The sequence below is a fragment of the Salmo salar genome, chromosome ssa12, assembly GCF_905237065.1.
Source record: "Salmo salar chromosome ssa12, Ssal_v3.1, whole genome shotgun sequence".
Taxonomy (NCBI): Eukaryota; Metazoa; Chordata; class Actinopteri; order Salmoniformes; family Salmonidae; genus Salmo; species Salmo salar.
This window is the reverse complement of record NC_059453.1, coordinates 61,016,059-61,031,425: the sequence shown is the minus strand read 5'-3', so window position 1 is coordinate 61,031,425 and position 15,367 is coordinate 61,016,059. Positions and strand designations below refer to the sequence as shown.

The 15,367-nt window shown below is 42.9% G+C and overlaps 1 protein-coding gene across 5 annotated transcripts in view; it reads left to right on the top strand.

The window, feature by feature from the left end:
* LOC106565432 (nck-associated protein 5-like) overlaps positions 1–15,367 on the top strand; it is a 99,963-nt gene that overhangs the window by 33,887 nt on the left and 50,709 nt on the right. The window lies entirely within an intron of this gene.

The window sequence follows — 15,367 nt, the reverse complement described above, 5'->3', positions numbered from 1 at the left end:
CCTCCCGAGGGAGTTTTCAGCTGTTATCGTGACTGTTGTATACATTCCACCTCAGTACAATAAAAATAACAAGCTGGAACTTAACGAATTGTACAACGCTATAAACAAGCAAGAAAACCGACATCCAGATGCTGCCTGTCTGGTTGCCCGGAGATTTTAATTCCGCATCACTAAAATGCGTGATGGCCAACTTCCATCAACAACGCCACTGTCGTTCTACCCCCAAGCAAGCATACAAGGCCCTCCCTCATCCGCCATTCTGCAAACCAGATCATGACTCCGTACTCCTGCTTCCTGTTAACAAGCAGAAACCCAAACAGGAAGTACCCGTGACTCACTCTGTTGAGAAATGGTCACCAGAATCTGAGATTATGCTACAGGACTGCTTTGCTAGCCTTGATTAGAATATATTTCGAGACTCCGCCGATAACATTGAGGAGCTATAATCTAAATTTGATCACATTCACATTTTCTCCTGACACACAAATGGACTAATAATACATAACGTTACCAATTAGTTTACCCTGACCAGATGGACAGGGCGCATTGGCTGTATGCAGCTGCTCTTATTAGTAGCCTACAGTTAATAGTATAAAAATAGTCTAGTTTTTATCCCATACAGCATGTCAGATTTCTAATGTTTAGGTGTAGCCTAGGCTGCTACAACATTTATGCCATGAGTTTTTGCTTGTGTCTGTCCGGAGTGATTTATGTATTATCATCTTTGCTAAATAAATCCCCAAGGAAAGTTCAAAGCCTACTTGAGTGCACGCGAAAACATGCGTCAACCTCTCTAATCTAACTTTTAATGGATGATGCGATGGAAGCTATCAAATCATTCAGAATTGTTTTCGACATCCCAGAAAAGATGTTCATCATGTAAAGCATCGTAATGTGCAATTACAGGCAGCTTGATGAAAGGCTCCGTTGTTAACCAGCTATACATTTGATACCAGTTGGTATTGAATGCCCTCACCTTTTCATCCTTATTCATGAAACTGATCTCAGGCAGAGCCTTTACTGAGATATATATATATATATATATACTGCTCAAAAAAATAAAGGGAACACTTAAACAACACAATGTAACTCCAAGTCAATCACACTTCTGTGAAATCAAACTGTCCACTTAGGAAGCAACACTGATTGACAATAAATTTCACATGCTGTTGTGCAAATGGAATAGACAACAGGTGGAAATTATAGGCAATTAGCAAGACACCCCCAATAAAGGAGTGGTTCTGCAGGTGGTGACCACAGACCACTTCTCAGTTCCTATGCTTCCTGGCTGATGTTTTGGTCACTTTTGAATGCTGGCGGTGCTTTCACTCTGGTGGTAGCATGAGACGGAGTCTACAACCCACACAAGTGGCTCAGGTAGTGCAGCTCATCCAGGATGGCACATCAATGCGAGCTGTGGCAAGAAGGTTTGCTGTGTCTGTCAGCGTAGTGTCCAGAGCATGGAGGCGCTACCAGGAGACAGGCCAGTACATCAGGAGACGTGGAGGAGGCCGTAGGAGGGCAACAACCCAGCAGCAGGACCGCTACCTCCGCCTTTGTGCAAGGAGGAGCAGGAGAAGCACTGCCAGAGCCCTGCAAAATGACCTCCAGCAGGCCACAAATGTGCATGTGTCTGCTCAAACGGTCAGAAACAGACTCCATGAGGGTGGTATGAGGGCCCGACGTCCACAGGTGGGGGTTGTGCTTACAGCCCAACACCGTGCAGGACGTTTGGCATTTGCCAGAGAACACCAAGATTGGCAAATTCGCCACTGGTGCCCTGTGCTCTTCACAGATGAAAGCAGCTTCACACTGAGCACGTGACAGAGTCTGGAGACGCCGTGGAGAACGTTCTGCTGCCTGCAACATCCCCCAGCATGACCGGTTTGGCGGTGGGTCAGTCATGGTGTGGAGTGGCATTTCTTTGGGGGGCCGTACAGCCCTCCACGTACTCGCCAGAGGTAGCCTGACTGCCATTAGGTACCGAGATGAGATCCTCAGACCCCTTGTGAGACCATATGCTGGTGCGGTTGGACCTGGGTTCCCCCTAATGCAAGACAATGCTAGACCTCATGTGACTGGAGTGTGTCAGCAGTTCCTGCAAGAGGAAGGCATTGATGCTATGGACTGGCCCGCCCGTTCCCCAGACCTGAATCCAATTGAGCACATCTGGGACATCATGTCTCGCTCCATCCACCAACGCCACGTTGCACCACAGACTGTCCAGGAGTTGGCGGATGCTTTAGTCCAGGTCTGGGAGGAGATCCCTCAGGAGACCATCCGCCACCTCATCAGGAGCATGCCCAGGCGTTGTAGGGAGGTCCAACACGACCACAAATCTAATGACACATCAACAAATAACCTTCAATTCATTGCATTTTCATCTCTATAAATACATGTAAAAAAAAAAATGTTCTCCAAATTATCATTCTCAAACGTTTGTAATTTCCCGTACAATAATCTGTACTATTATTATTTTTCAATTTTTTTATATTACCCAGCTGCTGTTCCCCTGTGGCCCCGACTTTGAATACCACTGGCTTAAGGTGACAGAGCAGGGTCAGGCATGCTTTCACATTGTCTGCTTGAATTCTGTGTGTGTGTGTGTGTGTGTGTGTGTGTGTGTGTGTGTGTGTGTGTGTGTGTGTGTGTGTGTGTGTGTCCATTATACTTGAAAACTCCCTGGACACTAGCCCTCTGACATTTACACATTCACACATTGTTCCACTGCTTCCTTACAATAACTCACAAGGACATTTGATTAGATTTCACTTCACACAGATGAGGTAGTCTGTTAACCTAAATCAAGCTCACTGTTGTTGTTCAGATGTGCCATCGTTCACCATCCATCCAATCTCGTTTTGTTCTCACTTTTGCTGATAGGGAGTTAAGTCTCTGTTCTAAGGCACATGGTTGCTATTTCAAATTTCAATATGCTAGCTCTATCTGTATGGGTACTTACTTTCTGTGACCTTTGCGGATGAAGTGGAGAAGAGAAGGTTTAATGTAGAGTAATCCTTTTGCTCTGGTGTCAGACACTCTACCCTCAACATGCAGTAGAGTAAAACTTACCGTATGCTTCACAGTCAACAGTTTGTGAATATATTATGACACATTATATTTGTTTTGGTGTTCAGCAGGATTTCTTTCAGCTTTCGAGCACATTTTTTTTTTCTTGAGGCTTGCCGAAGTTGGTGATTGGTCAACAGTAGGAATTCTTCAATGAAGTGTTTGTCATTCAACGACAGCCGACAAGTTTTCTCATGCACATTTTTTTCACTTGAGAAATACTGCACATTTTAAGTTCCAGCGCTTTACTTGACTTTGCTTCAAAATCCCAAGTGTGTTAGCCGGCTATTGCCATCTTAGTTAGATGTAAAATTGCGTGACTTAAGAACTCTTCTGCAAAAACGTCTCAATTAATTACATATTTTTTTTGTTATCTTAGATTAATAAAGACTATTTTGAAGAAGTGTACTGGCTACGGTGCATCAAGAGGGACAAACGCTAATATTGCAGCTTTTTTCTTGTTTTTCAAGTGATAGTCTTTTAAGGGAGGATGCGAGCACAGACATTCATTTTGCCTAGCCGAGTTCTGCTAGGAGCAAACCGAACCTATGTATGCGGACGCCTTAAGCCCCCTCACCCACACCCTAAACAAATCCCACCTTGGTGTGGTCTCGCTGGTTTGGGTGTCAGGCAGTGTGTGTACAGACACATGCATAGACACATGCATACACACAGTGCGTACAGTGTTCCCCTCCTAGCTTCCGCCTTCCGTTTGATGTGTGCTGTGTGGATGCAGCCCCACTTATTTTTATATATTTATTTATTCTTACCCTCTCCCTAGGCATGGATTTGAGTCCCACTTGGCTTGCCTTCTCTTTCTCCCTCCTCACCTCCCTCTCTTTCTCAAAATAAGCAAACTGTAATCCAACCGACTGAATTGGTCACAATTAAACAGTAGGATTCTGTATCAGCAGGGTGCAGGCTGGTTTGGGGACCTAATTGATACAGATATTACCACAAAAGCAAGAGATTTTTTTATAAAGCACATCTTCATAACAGGCAGCGTGAAGGACACCGAAAATGTCCCTCTCTGGGGGTAGTCTACAAAATGTACAGTAGTGCGTTGTGTGTTCACGAGTGTTTGGCGATCTAAGTTAGAAAAGAAAAAAAATTCTGGATGGTTGGTTCTGGGTAAGAACATCTGCTAAATGAATAAATGTATGATGAATAGGTACACAGCAGACAACGGGGTAGTCCTATATACTTGTCATGACCGAGACACAGGCCTCTGTACCAGATAAACACTCAGAAGAACAGCTGATACTACACATGCTTGTCTTCTCTAACCTTATTACAAGATATGAAAATACATTTGGAAAGCTTATATCTATATACACTACCGGTGAAAAGTTTTAGAACACCTACTCATGCAAAGGTTTTTACTTTTCTTTTTACTATTTTCTACAATGTAGAATAATAGTGAAGACATCGAAACCATGAAATAACAAATATGGAATCATGTAGTAACCAAAAAAAGTGTTAAACAAATCAAAATATATTTTATATTTGAGATTCTTCAAAGTAGCCACCCTTTGCATTGATGACAGCTTTGCACACTCTTGGCATTCTCTCAAGCAGCTCCACCTGGAATGCTTTTCCAACAGTCTTGAAGGAGTTCCCCCATATGCTGAGCACTTGTTGGCTGCTTTTCCTTCACTCTGCGGTCCAACTCATCCAAAACCATCTCAATTGGGTTGAGGTCAGGGGATTGTGGAGGCCAGGTCAGTTCTAAATAAATCAAACAGTGTCACCAGCAAAGCACCCCCACACCATAACACCTCCTTCTCCATGCTTTACAGTGGGAAATACACATGCGGAGATCATCCGTTCACCCACACCGTGTCTCACAAAGGACAAATTTCCATCGGTTTAATGTCCATTGCTCGTGTTTCTTGGCCCAATGTAAGGCCTGTCGTCGCATGAAAACCAAGATGCAGCAGAGGTTGTGGATTCATTATGAATATTTAATCAAATGAACCACTATAAACAAAACATAAAACCGCAACGATAGCAAACAGTCCTGTCTGGTCAAAAACGAACGAGACAGAAAACAATCACCCACAAAACCCAAAGGAAAAATAGGCTACTTATGTGTGACTCCCAATCAGCAACAACGAACTTCAGCTGTGCCTGATTGGGAGCCACACACGGCCCAAAACAAAGAAATACAGAAACATAGAAAAATGAACATAGAACGCCCACCCAATGTAACACCCTGGCCTAACCAAAAATAAAGAACAAAAACCCCTCTCTATGGCCAGGGCGTTACACCCGAGCAAGTCTCTTCTTATTATTGGTGTCCTTTAAGGCCTGATTCACACAGTCTCCTCTGAACGGTTGATGTGTCTATTACTTGAACTCTGTGAAGCATTTACAGAGTCGGAAGTTAAGTCGAAAGTTTACATACACCTCAGCCAAATACATTTAAACTCAGTTTTTCACAATTCCTGACATTTAATCCTAGTAAATATTCCCTGTTTTAGGTCAGTTAGGATCACCACTTTATTTTAAGAATGTGAAATGTCAGAATATTAGTAGAGAGAATGATTTATTTCAGCTTTTATTTCTTTCATCACATTCCCAGTGGGTCAGAAGTTTACATACACTCAATTAGTATTTGGTAGAATTGCCTTTAAATTGTTTAACTTGGGTCAAACGTTTCGGGTAGCCTTTCACAAGCTTCCCACAATAATTTGGGTACATTTTGGCCCATTCCTCCTGACAGAGCTGGTGTAACTGAGTCAGGTTTGTCGGCCTCCTTGCTCGCACACACTTTTTCAGTTCTGCCCACAAATGTTCTACAGGATTGAGGTCAGGGCTTTGTGATGGCCACTCCAATACCTTGACTTTGTTGCCATTTTTCCACAACTTTGGAAGTATGCTTGGGGTCATTGTCCATTTATAAGACCCATTTGCGATCAAGCTTTAACTTCCTGACTGATGTCTTGAGATGTTGCTTCAATATATTTTGTGAAGTGCAACACTCATCCAAAACCATGCAGCAAAGCACCCCCACAACATGATGCTGCTTCACGGTTGGATTGGTGTTCTTCAGCTTGCAAGCCTCCCCTTTTTTCCTCCAAACATAATGATGGTCATTATGGACAAACAGTTCTATTTTTGTTTCATCAGACCAGAGGACATTTCTCCAAAAAGTACGATCTTTGTCCCCATGTGCAGTTGCACACCGTAGTTTGGCTTTTTATGACGGTTTTGGAGCAGTGGCTTTTTCCTTGCTGAGGAGCCTTTCAGGTTATGTCGATACAGGACTCGTTTTACTGTGGATATAGATACTTTTGTACCTGTTTCCTCCGGCGTCTTCACAAGGTCCTTTGCTGTTGTTCTGGGATTGATTTGCACTTTTCGCACCAAAGTACGTTCATCTCTAGGAGACAGAACGCGTCTCCTTCCTGAGCGGTATGACGGCTGCGTGGTGTTTATACTTGCGTATTATTGTTTGTACAGATGAACGTGGTACCTTCAGCCTTTTGGAAATTGCTCCCAAGGATGAACCAGACTTGTGGAGGTCTACAATACATTTTCTGAGGTCTTGGCTGATTTCTTTTGATTTTCCCATGATGTCAAGCAAAGAGGCACTGAGTTTGAAGGTAGGCCTTGAAATACATCAACAGTTACACCTCCAATTGACTCAAATTATGTCAATTAGCCTATCAGAAGCTTCTAAAGCCATGACATAATTTTCTGGAATTTTCCAAGCTGTTTAAAGGCACAGTCAACTTGGTGTATGTACACTTCTGACCCACTGGAATTGAGATACAGTGAATTATAAGTGAAATAATCTGTCTGTAAACAATTGTTGGAAAGATTACTTGTGTCATGCACAAAGTAGATGTCCTAACCGACTTGCCAAAACTATAGTTTGTTAACAAGAGATTTGTGGATTGGTTGAAAAACGAGTTTTAATGACTCCAACCTAACTTCTGACTTCAACTATATTTGGGCTGTAATCTGAGGTACAGTTAACTCTTACTTGTCCTCTGCAGCATAGGTAACTCTGGGTCTTCCTTTCCTGTAGCGGTCCTCATAAGAGCCAGTTTCTTCGTAGCGCTTGATGGTTTTTTCATTATTGACTGACCTTTATGTCTTAAAGTAATGACGGTCTGTCATTTCTCTTTGCTTATTTGAGCTGTTCTTGCCACAATATGGACTTGGTCTTTAACCAAATAGGACTATCTTCTGTATACCACCCCTCCCTTGTCACAACACAACTGATTGGCTCAAATGCATTAAAAAGGAAAGAATTTCCACAAATGTACTTTTAAACAAGGCACACCTCTTAATTGAAAATGGATTCCAGGTGACTACCTCTTGAAGCAGGTTGAGAGAATGCCAAGAGTGTGCAAAGCTGTCATTAAGGCAAAGGGTGGCTACTTTGAAGAATCTCAAATATAAAATATATTTTGATTTGTTTAACACGTTTTTGGTTACTACATGATTCCATATGAGTTTTCATAGTTTTGATGTCTTCCTTATTATTCTACAGAAAATAGTCAAAATAAAGATCAACCCTTGAATGAGTAAGTGTCCAAACTTTTGACTGGTACTGTATATATACGCAACATGTAAAGTGTTGGTCCCATGTTTCATGACATGAAATAAAATATCCAAGAAATGTTCCATACGCTCAAAGTTTTTTTCTCTCAAATTTTATGCACAAATTTGTTTACATCCCTTTTAGTGAGCATTTCTCCTTTGCCAAGATAATCCATCCACCTGACAGGTGTGGCATATCAAGAAGCTGATTAAACAGCATGATCATTACACAGGTGCACCTTGTGCTGTGGACAATAAAAGTCCACTCTCTAAAATATGCAGTTTTGTCACACATCACAATGCCAAAGATGTCTCATGTGTTGAGGGTGTGTGCAATTGGCATGCTGACTGCAGGACTGTCCAGAGCTGTTGCCAGAGAATTGGATGTTAATTTCTCTACCATAAGCCGCCTCCAATGTCGTTTTAGAGAATTTGGCAGTACGTCCAACCAGCCTCACAACCGTAGACCGTGTAACCATGCCAGCCCAGGACCTCCACATCGGGCTTCTTCACCTGCGGTATCATCTGAGAGGGTGCTGAGGAGTCTTTCCGTCAGTAATAAAGCCCTTTTGTGGGAAAAGAATGTCATTGATTTGCTGGGTCTGGCTCCTCAGTGGCTCCCAAGTGAGTGAGCATATGCCTTCCCAAGCCCACCAATGCCTGGGCCTTTTCCCAGTCATGTGAAATCCGTAGATTATGGCCTAATGCATTTATTCATGTCATGTCCTGACCAGTAAAGGGGTCATTTGCGATTGTAGTATGGTCAGGGCGTGGCAGGGGGTGTTTGTTTTGTGTGTTTTTTTTGGGGGGGGGGGATTTTGGTTCTAGTTTTCTATTTCTATGTTTATTTTTCTGTGTGCGGCCAAGTATGGCTTCCAATCAGAGGCAGGTGTCTTTCGTTGTCTCTGATTGGAAGCCATGCTTAGGCAGCCTGTTTTTCCTGTGTTTTTGTGGGTGGTTATTTTCTGTATAGCCTGTGTGCCATATGGAACTGTTTCGTCGTCTGTTTATTTTGTTTTGAGTGTTCTTTCTAATAAAGTAAGAAGATGAGCACTATAACCGCTGTGCCTTGGTCTGTCCCTTACGACGCTTGTGACAATTCAATTGACTGATTTCCTTTAAGAACTGTAACTCAGTAAAACCTTTGAAATTGTTGCATGTTGCGTTTATATTTTTGTTCAGTATATATTTGTAACATCATTTATCCAGGAAGTCCCATGAGGTCAGAAGATTACTTTTACAAGGTGAGACTTGGCCAAGAGGGCAGCTAGAAAAAGTTTTCACATGCAAACTTTATGTGTCCGAACTCAGAATCAAATGTGTTTCCCACGAATAATATGGTTGCTGTGGTGGTTTTATTTTGATTTGGTGATTTTCTGCATGTATCAAAGTCCCAAAAGGTAGTTTGATTTCAGATGTCTCCATTTAAACATAATTATTAGGGAAATTCTTCTCCTTGCAAAGCACGTAAATGTTTAAATCAAACTATATTAATCTGACTATTGATGATAATCGTATTATTTTGTGCATTTAACCGTACTCATTAAAACGCCCTGTACGGTTCCTCTGTGAGATGCAGGGAGGGGGCTGACGTATAATTCAGACAGGAGATCTCTTTATTGTAATTGAGAGGGGAACTATAAACCCTCATTGATTTTGTCACCAGTGTTTGTGTCCTTGTTGGTCCCTGGAGTAGCTTCATTACACCAGGATATATATCTAATATTCTTTGATCAGCTCTGACTCACATTCTGTAGGCTACTTCTCCCTCTACCCTACTCTCGTTTTCCTCTTAATCTCACTCTCTCTTAATGAACCACTTTGGGTGGGGACTCGGTGTGTCTCGTCTTGTTTATCAGATGACTTGGCTTGATTACCCCCCAGGGATGATGTGATCCAGGGGAATCCCACCCCTCGACTGGGAGACAGAGAAACCCCCCCCCCACCCCAAGCAAAGACAAACTGTTCTGGGGTCAGAAGTAGTAGTGGGGGGGGGGTTGCAAAAGAGAGCAAGCCATAGTGTAGAATGAGGGAAGTGTGACGATTACATTTTTCACCCAGTTTTATCACACAAGCACGCACATGTTTAGTGTGTGCTAGCACTATACAAACATTATGATGAAACCAAATTTGCTGACGGGTGTGTTTTTGTTGGTATGAAGCCGTTGTGAAAAGGGAAGTGAGCTTGTCGTTTTTGGCTTTGTGTTGTTAGGGCTTTTGTTTGTCTGAGTCGGTCCACATGAGGAACAGTGTTTTGCAAAGGTCTTATTATTGCAGTTCTTCCTACTGTAATGCACAAACCATAGGTGCTGATTGATTGCTGATCATGGAGCGTCAGAACTACCATCCTATTACATTAAAAACATCTCTATCCATAACAGTTGTGTGTTATTGCTACTGATGTTCATTCTCAAACTGATGATTCACCTGTTCTGGGGGATATTTGCTGATCTAAACTAGGTTTCCATCCAACTCTTTGTTTTTATGAGAGTAAGTTGCGTGGGATGAAATGTCATGACCGGCCTGATGGAAACAGCACATTTGTCGGTAAACTTTCCAAATGTCGACAAATAATATACGCTAGACAAGGTGGGATCTTTTTGTATCTGTAATATTCATTATGCGAGAAATGGCAGTGTAAACCCCTTTTTTATACACAAATATTGATATAATAACGTATCGAAGTAAACTTGGAGTCACGCGATGATATTGTGTGTGTGTGTGTGTGTGTGTGTGTGTGTGTGTGTGTGTGTGTGTGTGTGTGTGTGTGTGTGTGTGTGTGTGTGTGTGTGTGTGTGTGTGTGTGTGTGTGTGTGTGTGTGTGTGTGTGTGTGTGTGTGTGTGTGTGTGTGATCCTCCCGCTACGACACGGAAAAGCATGCAGTTTATTAGGCTACAGTTTAAATAAGTTATGATGAACTTCACATGGTTGTGAAAGTGCAAGGTGATGAGCTTGATGCTCCTTTCCAATAGATATCGAGGGTCTTATTCTGGTGACATGATAATCGATGCTTGGCTGCCGTTTGACAAATAAACATTTTCTAGCTCTCATACATAATAATCTCATCATGTCGTAAGTAGCCTAACCACACTGTATCTGCTAGCTGTTGGCTAGAGCACACGTGCTAAGACCAGAATGTGCACATTCGCTATATAAAGCAACATTTGTTGTGACAAAATCATTAGTAGAGTTCAAAATGCAATGAAAACCCATTTAACTTGTACTTATTCAGTACATGGGAATTTAACCACAAGTTATTTTATGTGCACTACATCATCATGCACAGCCTTTTTTATCTGCAACAAGTCAATTAGATGGTAACACATCTCTGGTGGGAAAATGCGCGTATTGCTTTTATGCAGATTTTTGAATATTCGCATGAAAATCTGTCACCAATTGGACGGAAACCTACCTAATTGTCGATGTAGCCTAGATTTACATGATGGATGGCTCATACATGGTGAGCTCTAGGAATCCAGTAGATGGCAGCTGATTTAAAGCGTGTCTTGAGGCATGTGGCTAAATTCTTCAGTAATGACTCAGTGGGGGTGTGTCGGAACAAGTGTATGGGTAATGGAGCTTTTTTTAAATGTTTATTTCACCTTTATTTAACCAGGTAGGCAAGTTGAGAACAAGTTCTCATTTACAATTGCAACCTGGCCAAGATAAAGCAAGCAGTTTGACACATACAACAACACAGAGTTACACATGGAGTAAAACAAACATACAGTCAATAATATAGTAGAAAAATAAGTATATTTACAAAGTGAGCAAATGAGGTGAGATAAGGGAGGTAAAGGCAAAAAAGGCCATGGTGGCGAAGTAAATACAATATAGCAAGTAAAACACTGGAATGGTGGATTTGCAGTGGAAGAAAGTGCAAAGTAGAAATAGGAATAATGGGGTGCAAAGGAGCTAAATAAATAAATAAATACAGTAGGGGAAGAGAGTTGTTTGGGCTAAATTATAGATGGGCTAGGTACAGGTGCAATAATCTGTGAGCTGCTCTGACAGCTGGTGCTTAAAGCTAGTGAGGGAGATAAGTGTTTCCAGTTTTAGAGATTTTTGTAGTTCGTTCCAGTCATTGGCAGCAGAGAACTGGAAGGAGAGGCGGCCGAAGGAGGAATTGGCTTTGGGGGTGACCAGAGAGATATACCTGCTGAAGCGCGTGCTGCTATGGTGACCAGCGAGCTGAGATAAGGGGGAACTTTACCTAGCAGGGTCTTGTAGATGACCTGGAGCCAGTGGGATTGGCGACGAGTATGAAGCGAGGGCCAGCCAACGAGAGCGTACAGGTCGCAGTGGTGGGTAGTATATGGGGCTTTGGTGACAAAACGGATGGCACTGTGATAGACTGCATCCAATTTATTGAGTAGGGTATTGGAGTCTATTTTGTAAATGACATCGCCGAAGTCGAGGATCGGTAGGATGGTCAGTTTTACGAGGGTATGTTTGGCAGCATGAGTGAAGAATGCTTTGTTGCAAAATAGGAAGCCAATTCTAGATTTAACTTTGGATTGGAGATGTTTGATGTGAGTCTGGAAGGACAGTTTACATTCTAACCAGACACCTAGGTATTTGTAGTTGTCCACATATTCTAAGTCAGAACCGTCCAGAGTAGTGATGCTAGATGGGCGGGCAGGTGCAGGCAGCGATCGGTTGAAGAGCATGCATTTAGTTTTACTTGTATTTAAGAGCAGTTGGAGGCCACGGAAGGAGAGTTGTATGGCATTGAAGCTAGTCTGGAGGGTAGTTAACAGTGTCCAAAGAAGGGCCAGAAGTATACAGAATGGTGTCGTCTGTGTAGAGGTGGATCAGAGAATCACCAGCAGCAAGAGCGACATCATTGATGTATACAGAGAAAAGAGTCGGCCCAAGAATTGAACGCTGTGGCACCCCCATAGACTGCCAGAGGCCCGGACAACTGGTCCTCCGATTTGACACACTGAACTCTATCAGAGAAGTAGTTGGTGAACCAGGCGAGGCAATCATTTGAGAAGCCAAGGCTGTTGAGTCTGCCGATGAGGATGTGGTGATTGACAGAGTCGAAAACCTTGGCCAGGTCAGTGAATACGGCTGCACAGTATTGTTTCTTATCAATGGCGGTGAAGATATCGTTTAGGACCTTGAGCGTGGCTGAGGTGCACCCATGACCAGCTCTGAAACCAGATTGCATAGTGGAGAAGGTGCGGTGGGATTCGAAATGGTCGGTAATCTGTTTGTTGACTTGGCTTTCGAAGACTTTAGAGAGGCAGGGTAGGATAGATATAGGTCTGTAGCAGTTTGGGTCAAGAGTGTGTCCCCCTTTGAAGAGGGGGATGACCGCAGCTGCTTTCCAATCTTTGGGAATCTCAGACGACACGAAAGAGAGGTTAAACAGGCTAGTAATAGGGGTTGCAACAATTTCGGCAGATAATTTTAGAAAGAAAGGGTCCAGATTGTCTAGCCCGGCTGATTTGTAGGGGTCCATATTTTGCAGCTCTTTCAGAACATCAGCTGACTGGATTTGGGAGAAGGATAAATGGGGATGGCTTGGGCGAGTTTCTGGGGGGGGGGGGGGGGGGTGCAGTGCTGTTGACCGGGGTAGGGGTAGCCAGGTGGAAAGCATGGCCAGCCGTAGAGAAATGCTTATTGAAAATCTCAATTATAGTGGATTTATCGGTGGTGACAGAGTTTCCTATCCTCAGTGCAGTGGGCAGCTGGGAGGAGGTGCTCTTATTCTCCAAGGACTTTACAGTGCCCCAGAACCTTTTTGAGCCAGCTACAGTGACTAGCGTCAGACCCAGAGCCACACCATGAATGTGGCCCAAATGGCACACTATTCCATATAGTGTACTACTTTTGACCAAAGCGCTATGGGCCCATACCAAAAGTCGTGTACTAGAAAGAGAATAGGGTGCTATTTGGGACGCACAATATACGTCTGAGCCACGTAGTTGAATTAGCCGCTCAGGCTAGGAACCCTTTAGCTTGGCTAAATGTGTATTTTCCAATAAGAGGCTATTCACTGTCTCCCTTGGGGCCTTGAAGAAAGCCAGCCATGTTGGGGTACCATGTTGATGACGCACGCCATTTGACTGAGCAGTGTAGGGGGTTTTCAAGTCTTGTTTTTAATGCAAGAGCTTTGTTGATCCTGCCAGACAGTCGGGTATTAAAACAGTCTCTGTGGTGTGTCTACCATTTGCCCCTTGAGCAGTGAGAGACGAACCACAATACACAGTCAACAGTGTGTAATGAAGAGGACCTTTTTGATGACAACACTAGTCACACGCTAACCGTATAGGGGAGACAAAACAAGCATTTTTTAACTCTTCAAGAACAGATCATGTTTGAGTTTATAAACATCTACTGGGCTTCTTCTTTTAACTACAAAGCCTCAAAGTAAAACATTCCCCATCTGACCCCACTATCACCCCCCCCCCCAGACACGAGTTCTCGATCACCCCAATAGATGCTTTGGTCATGGGAGGAGGTTTCATATGGAATTCCATTCTCTTTTCCACCACAGGGAAGGAAATGGATAGAGGGTGATCTAAGAATGGTCAGGCTATAAGGGCTCGAACACACCAATTGCGTCTGTTTTTAAAAAAGAAAAGAAAAAGGAACATCTACATAGGTGTACAGAGGCCCAGTTTCAGCAACCATCACTCCTGTGTTCCAATGGCACGTGTTTGCTAATCCAAGTTTATCATTTTAAAAGGCTAATTGATCATTAGAAAACCCTTTTGTAATTATGTTAGCACAGCTGAAAACTGTTGTTCTGATTAAAGAAGCAATAAAACTGGCCTTCTTTAGACTAGTTGAGTATCAGCATTTGTGGGTTCAATTACAGGCCCAAAATGGCCAGAAACTGTAAGGGGTGCGTACTGGCGGCAGAAAAGTCAGACGCAGGAGAGCAAAACTGTGTTTCCAACGGTGCACTTTAATAATAAAAACCACCAGAAAACAGAACAATCAATAAATGGGTACAAAACCCGACACACACCAGACATAACGTGCACAAGCACTTACAATAAACAATACCGGACAAGGACATAGGGGGAACAGAGGATTAAATACACAACATGGAATTGAAACCAGGTGTGTGGGAAGACAAGACAAAACAAATGGAAAATGAAAGGTGGATCGGCAATGGCTAGAAGACCGGTGACGTCGATCGCTGAACGTCGCCCGAACAAGGGGAGGGACCGACTTCGGAGGAAGTTGTGACAGAAACAAAGACCTTTCTTCTGAAACTTGTCAGTCTATACTTGTTCTGAGAAATGAAGGCTATTCCCGGTGATAAATTGCCAACAAACTGAAGATCTCGTACAACGCTGTGCACTATTCCCTTCACAGAACAGCGCAAACTGGCTCTAACCAGAATAGAAAGAGTGGGAGGCCCCGGTGCACAACTGAGCAAGAGGGACAAGTACAGTAGAGTGTCTAGTTTGAGAAACAGACGCCTCAACATTAACAATGTCTACACTGTATTTCTGATCAATTTGATGTTATTTTAATAGAGACATTTTTTTGCTTTTCTTCAAACAAGGACATTTCTAAGTGACCCCGAACTTTTGAACGGTAGTGTACCTCATGGACTGTAAATCAATGCTGAGATTCCAACCCACTACACTGTCTGACAGCAGGACCAAAAGAGGGTCACAGTAGAATAAATAGACTTTACAGGAAATGTAATCTTTATAGGAGAGCGTATGTAAGTGTGGTATGTCAGTTTAAGTGAGAGGTAGATTCCAAACATTG